This window comes from Pseudorca crassidens, chromosome 7 (assembly GCF_039906515.1).
Source record: "Pseudorca crassidens isolate mPseCra1 chromosome 7, mPseCra1.hap1, whole genome shotgun sequence".
Classification (NCBI taxonomy): Eukaryota; Metazoa; Chordata; class Mammalia; order Artiodactyla; family Delphinidae; genus Pseudorca; species Pseudorca crassidens.
In genome coordinates this window covers 103,770,936-103,777,580 of record NC_090302.1, presented here as the reverse complement: position 1 = coordinate 103,777,580, position 6,645 = coordinate 103,770,936, and the positions used below count along the sequence as shown (strand labels likewise).

The following is a 6,645-nucleotide window of genomic DNA, read 5'->3' as shown; positions in this document are numbered from 1 at the left end:
TTCTACTGGTCAGGGCAAATGGCAGGAGTTGCTGTTAGGTGACTGGGCTTCCGGAGCAATGGGGAGGAAAAGATCCTTCAGTAGTAGAGGCCAAATGGGGCACTTAGCCATCAGAGGTACATGGAAGCAAAATCACAGTGGCAGCCAGGGGACCCGACCCGGGGGGAACGACAGAGGTAACGAAGAGAACATGGAGTTATGTCAATGAGCCAAAGAGGACCCCTGCATATTGCCACCAAGTTGTTCACTTCTTCATAACATGCTGAGACCAATAGCTCAAAAGCCCACGAGAGTCAAGCTCAAATTTTTAAATTTAAAGCATCCAATTGCTTTAAATATAACCCCAATAGATTTTTAGCTACTTAGAGCCTGCTTGGCATACCCTGCAAAACATAGGTACCCCACATCTGCTAGCCATAGAGAAGACGAATCCTGGGGCTATACAACACTGGGGGCCACAGCTGCCCTTTGGAGCTCTCCTGACCCAGAGACTCCCTGCCGTGCTACTGAGTGACATCCCCCAGACACCTAAGCCCCCTCTGGTTCCCTTCTCCCCTGTGAGTTCTCTTGCCTTCCTCCCCTCAGGATGGTGTCCCCTGGCTCTGGAAGGTCTCCTGCTGTGAGGGGCACACACCCACCCCACCCCACCCCCGCCTATCCAAGCACTGCCCAAAGCAAGCTCGTTGTGAGCTACTGTCCCCTTTGCGGTCATAACTTTTTCTTGCTCAGCCCCCCAATCCCTCAACAGGCAAGCAGAGGGCCAAGACAGAGGAGCAGCCAACAGGGGTATCACTCAGTCTGTAGAATAAATAGGAAGCAAGGAAGGGTGGTCAGGAGGTTGAGGGCAGCCATCCGGATAAAGGTCACGATCCCATGTCCCGTTTCCAGACCTGAGCAGTTTTCAGACCTGGAACCCACTGAATGAAGTAGAGGAAGGGAACTCGGAAGAATGGGCCCTACAACACCGTGGCAAGTCTGTAATCATTGCCAATGTCCTTCTCCAAAGGGATCTAGGGCCATTTATTTCAGTATTTGTTCCCTGGGGAAAGGTGACAATTCAGACATTAGGGAGGACTGTTGGACACATATTCCAAGTTGACATTGATACCTGGGCACCCAAAGTGTCATCATGCCCCCACCCTGTTAGAGAGAGGGCATAAGGGAGCCTGGTAATGTATGGAGCTCTCCCTGGGTCGTTGGACCCATTGGAGTGGGAATGAAGAATGAAGATCTCTGTTACATGCTAACACACACCAGACAGCATCTACCAGGAAAGAGGTACTTAACAACCAAGCAAACATAATGACTCAGTCAGTTGTCATCAGCCAACCTCTGACACTACAATGCTGAGACAAGGATCACACGAACAGCACAGCCATGGTGGCAGAAATGCAGGGGCCCAACTACATGAGGGTCCACTCACAAAGACTGACCACTGCCACTGCCCAATGTCCAGCCTGCCAGCAATAGACCAATGCTGAGCCTCTGGATAGACACCTACCACTTGGTGTAAAGTGACCTGTGATTCATCTTGACTAAGATGGACATGTAATTGGGATGTGGGTTTGCCTTTCCTGCTTGTAGTGCTGAAGCCAACACAACTCTGTTTACACAGTATTGCTCCACCAACATGGGATCCTGCAAAACAGCCCATCAGACCAGGGGACCCACTTTCTAATGAGGGAGGGGGCGCAGTGGGCGCATGAGCAGGGGACCAATTGGCCCAATCATATATTTCACCACCCAGAAACTGCCACCCTGATAGAATAATTGATGTGTCAGCTTCCAGATGATATCTTATGAAGATGGGGTACCACTTTCCAGGATTTAGCATACTCCCTTAATGGATGCTATTATGTGGTACTGTGTTCCCAATAGACAGAACCCAGAAGGCTGAGAAACATGGTAGGGAAGTAGAAGTAGCCCCGTTTTCTTCATTCTTGGTGACCCACTTAGGGAACTTAGGCTTCTTTTCCTTGACACTGTAAGTGCCTAGAGGTCCTGGTCTCCAGAAAGGGAATACTTTCACCACAGAACTTTAAACTTTAAGCTGTGGCTATCGCTTGGCCATTTGGGGCTCCTTGTGCTAAGAGACCAGCAGCCGAATAAAGGGGTCACCATCCTGCCTGTGGTAGTTGACCCTGATCACTGGGAGAAGGGGGGTTGCTGTTACACAAGGGGAGCAGGGAGGGATGTGTTTGGCTCACAAGTGATCCAATGGGGGAATCTCTTGGTACCCAATTCTGATGGCAAACGGAAACATCCAACAGCCACAGCCTGAGAGAGGTATGGTCACTGGAGACTCAAACTTCTCATGGATGAGGGTTTAAGTCACCCTGACCAGCTGGAAGTGCTGTTTGAGAGCAAGGGGAATCTAGAATTGGGTAGTAGAGGAAGATGATGAGTATCAGCTGTGGCTGTGGGTCCAGCTGCAGCTCGTTTGACTGAATCCCCTCTGAACTTCCCAGATGGGGGTGAACTTACTCTCTAAAGGAGGCGATTGAGTAGCACCAGGGGTAGACAGCAGTGGCCACCGTGGTGAGCTACCCAGACCCTGCTTTAGGCCCTAGCACACCCTAGCAATTGGGCATGTTGGCTGGTGAAGAGCCACAGCTACATCTCTGGGAGGGAATTGACCTTTATGCAAGAAAGCTGCCTCTCCCAAGGTCATACCACCTTCCCATGGTTAGCATATATCCCTTAACCAGATGATGCTGGAGTAAAAAGGCACAGGTTCCTTGCCTTGATCTGGGATATCTCTGAAGGGCCATCTCAGCTTCAAAGTTCCCTGTGGCTCATCAAGGTTAACTTCTCCCTCTGCCCAATCTTACTTCTCTCACTCCACCTCATTCACTGTTGACAAGAGCATTCTTCAATCACTTTCCTACATCCCAGTCTCCATCTCAAAGCTGGTTTCCCAGCACATTATTTTCTCTCTCATTCTTCTACCCTTCTCTTTTTCCTCTTTCTTTCTCCTCTTTCTTCCCCATTTCTGCTATGCGTAGAGTGACCATATGTCCCTGTTTGCTGGGAAGAGTCTTATTTTACTCCTGCTAATCTGGTGACTCATCTGGTCAGTGTCCCCTTTAATTCTCAAAAGGGTCCTGATTTAGACTGTACGTTATATGATCAGAATTCACTGAATTCATCTCTTCTTCATCATACACATATTCTTTACACTTATATTTTACTAGGTGCTGGGAATACAGACATGAGTAAGAGATTCCAGTCCTCTGAGCCCAGCCTCCAAATTCCTATTGAAATTGCCAAAAGAATATTGTAATAAAAAGACACATTATAGCTGGAAACCAGAGAAAGGTGTCATTCTCATATTATAAACTTCAAGGAATTTCTCCAAGACATATTACAGGTGAGACCGGATTGAGGGAAGGGTCTGCCGCGACAGGTGTTTCCTATGCATTCCTTTCACTCATTTTCTTCAGATGAAAAATTACCCGGGGACGGTAGAAGTCACCCCACCAGTGTGCCCTAAATCAGAGCAGCAGGGACTGGAGGTGACATGGGGGACCTCCCAATTCTATCTGTGCCCCAGAGCCATGCACTGGGCATAGCAAGATTCTCAGGGGAGGGGACCTCTTCAGCACTCATAACAGTCATCTGTTTGGGGCTGTATCCTAAACATGGTGTGGGCACCTCAGGAGGGCAGAGGGGCCCCTAAATTAAAGGTCGCTGCCCCAGTTAACATGGTTCATCATAACAAACATGAAAACAAAACTCTCAGACATAAGAATGAGGTTATTTACTACAGCGGCCTCCAGCTATAGCTGCCTTCCTATTCTCCATAGACCACTGGAGCTTAAATTGAGAAAAGTAAAATGTACAATTGTTCTAAGAGTTTCTCTTCTTTCTTCACTGAGTCCTGGAGGAGCTGAACAAAGTCCACACAAGACACCATCTCGACTCCTGTTATCTGAAAGCATAACAAAAATAGCTGAAATGTATCATTATGACATCTTACAGGTGGGAAAACTGAAGCTCAGAAATGTGAAGCAGCTTGCCTAGATCCTTAACTTGACACCCCTTTGTCAGAAGAGCAATCACTGGCTATGTAAAGCCTTTAGACATTTAAAGAGAATTTGTAGTTAAAGAGAGAGGGAAAGAAGAGAGAGAGAGAAATCTGATGAACCCGTGTAGAATCACTGGAGAAATGACACTTTTAAATGACTGTCATCCACAATGAGAGTAGAGAATGTACTGGAAGCTAACACTTAATGTCAACATTGTGTGAAATGATTCTAAACAACCCTTGGGGATTATTATCAAACAGAACTGTAATAGAGGCAGTGATATCACTGCAAAAATGATAATATTCACATATAATTTCCAGAAAAATTACTCAAAGAAATACTTTGGTCAACTGGGAAATGTATCTAAATGAAGAGTTGAAGACTGTATCAACTGTTCTCCTTGTGCAGGGGCCATGCTAATTTTCTCTGTATCGTTGCAATTTTAGTATATGTGCTGCCAAAGCGAACACTGTACCAACTGTCGTTAAAGCAACTTTTCTGAAAAAAATTATTACAAGTTATTTAAGTAGTTATTACAAGTAGCAAAGTTGTATACCAAATTTGCCACGAGGGGATAGTGTCCTGAGCTAGTCACTTCAAAGGCTTTTCTCTTGGCAGGAAAACTGATAGAAAATGGACGGTGGTATAATAATAATAATAATGGTGGTGCCAGTTAATATTATCAGATTCCTCTCAAGACGCACAACTTCTCAGAAGGTGCTCATGATCTCAGTAAAGGCTATCCAAAAGTTGCTCAAGAATGCTAATTATTTCCCAGAAGGAATTGTAATTACATCACATTCATAAAAGAAGTTCTGTCCCAAACCTGATTTGGGACAATTTTCTTTCTTACCATGTTACAATGTAACCATCACATTTTTGTGGCTCACTTAAGGGAGAAAACAAAATCTAGACCACATTGCAAGTTAAACTCAAGAGAGATTATAGAATGGAGGCACGGACTGAGAAAATACAAGAAATGTTCAACAAAGATCTAGAAGAACTAAAGAACAAACAAACAGAGATGAACAACACAATAACTGAAATGAAAAATACACTAGAAGGAATCAATAACAGAATAACTGAGGCAGAAGAACGAATAAGTGAGCTGGAAGACAAAATGGTGGAAATAACTGCTGAGGAGCAGAATAAAGAAAAAAGAATGAAAAGAATTGAAGACAATCTCAGAGACCTCTGGAACAACACTAAATGCACCAACATTTGAATTATACGGGTCCCAGAAGAAGAAGAAAAAAGAAAGGGTCTGAGAAAATATTTGAAGAGATTATAGTCAAAAACTTCTCTAACATAGGAAAGGAAATAGTCACCCAAATCCAGGAAGCACAGAGAGTCGCATACAGGATAAACCCTAGGAAAAACACACCAAGACACATATTAATCAAACTAACAAAAATTAAATTCAAAGAAAAAATATTAAAAGCAGCAAGGGAAAAACAAAAAATAACATGCAAAGGAATCCCCATAAGGTTACCAGCTGATTTTTCAGCAGAAACTCTGCAGGCCAGGAAGGAGTGGCAGGATATACTTAAAATGGTGAAAGAGAAAAACCTAAAACCAAGATTACTCTACCTAGCAAGCATCTCATTCAGATTTGACGGAGAAATGAAAAGCTTTACAGACAAGCAAAAGCTAAGAGAATTCAGCACCACCAAACCAGCTTTACAACAAATGCTAAAGAAAATTCTCTAGGTGGAAACACAAGAGAAGAAAAGGACCCACAAAAACAAACCCAAAGCAATTAAGAAAATGGTAAGAGGAACATACATATCGATAATAATCTTGAATGTAAATGGATTAAATGGCCCAACCAAAAGACACAGACTGGCTGAATGGATACAAAAACAAGACCCATATATATGCTGTCTACAAGAGACCCACTTCAGACCTAGGGACACATACAGACTGAAAGTGAAGGGATGGAAAAAGATACTCCATGCAAATGGAAATCAAAAGAAAGCCGGAGTAGCAATACTTCTATCAGATGTAATAGACCTTAAAATAAAGACTGTTACAAGAGATAAGGAAAGACACTACATAATGATCAAGGGATCAATCCAAGAAGAAGATATAACAATTATAAATATTTATGCATGCAACATAGGAGCACCTCAATACATAAGGCAAATTGCTAACGACCATGAAAGGAGATATCAACAGTAACACAATAATAGTAGGGGATTTTAACACCCCACTTGCACCAATGGACAGATCATCCAAACAGAAAATTTATAAGGAAACACAAGCTTTAAATGACACAATAGACCAGATAGATTTAATTGATATTTATAGGACATTCCACCCAAAAGTGGCAGAATGTATTTTCTTCTCAAGTGCACATGGAACAATCTCCAGGATAGATCACATCTTGGGTCACAAACCAAGCCTCGGAAAATTTAAGTCGTATCAAACATCTTTTCTGACCACATCACTATGAGATTGGAAATCAATTACAGGAAAAAAACTGTAAAAAACACAAATACATCGAGGCTAAACAGTGTGCTACTAAATAACCAAGAGATCACTGAAGAAATCAAAGAATAAATAAAAAAATACATTGAAACAAATGACAATGAAAACACGACAACTCAAAACCTAT

General features: G+C 43.2%; 1 non-coding gene across 1 annotated transcript; it reads right to left on the bottom strand.

The window, feature by feature from the left end:
- Positions 1-4,393: 4,393 nt before the first annotated feature.
- LOC137228507 (U6 spliceosomal RNA) lies at positions 4,394-4,498 on the bottom strand. Its single transcript, XR_010945294.1, has one exon. It is a non-coding gene; the product is annotated as a U6 spliceosomal RNA (small nuclear RNA).
- Positions 4,499-6,645: the final 2,147 nt, after the last annotated feature.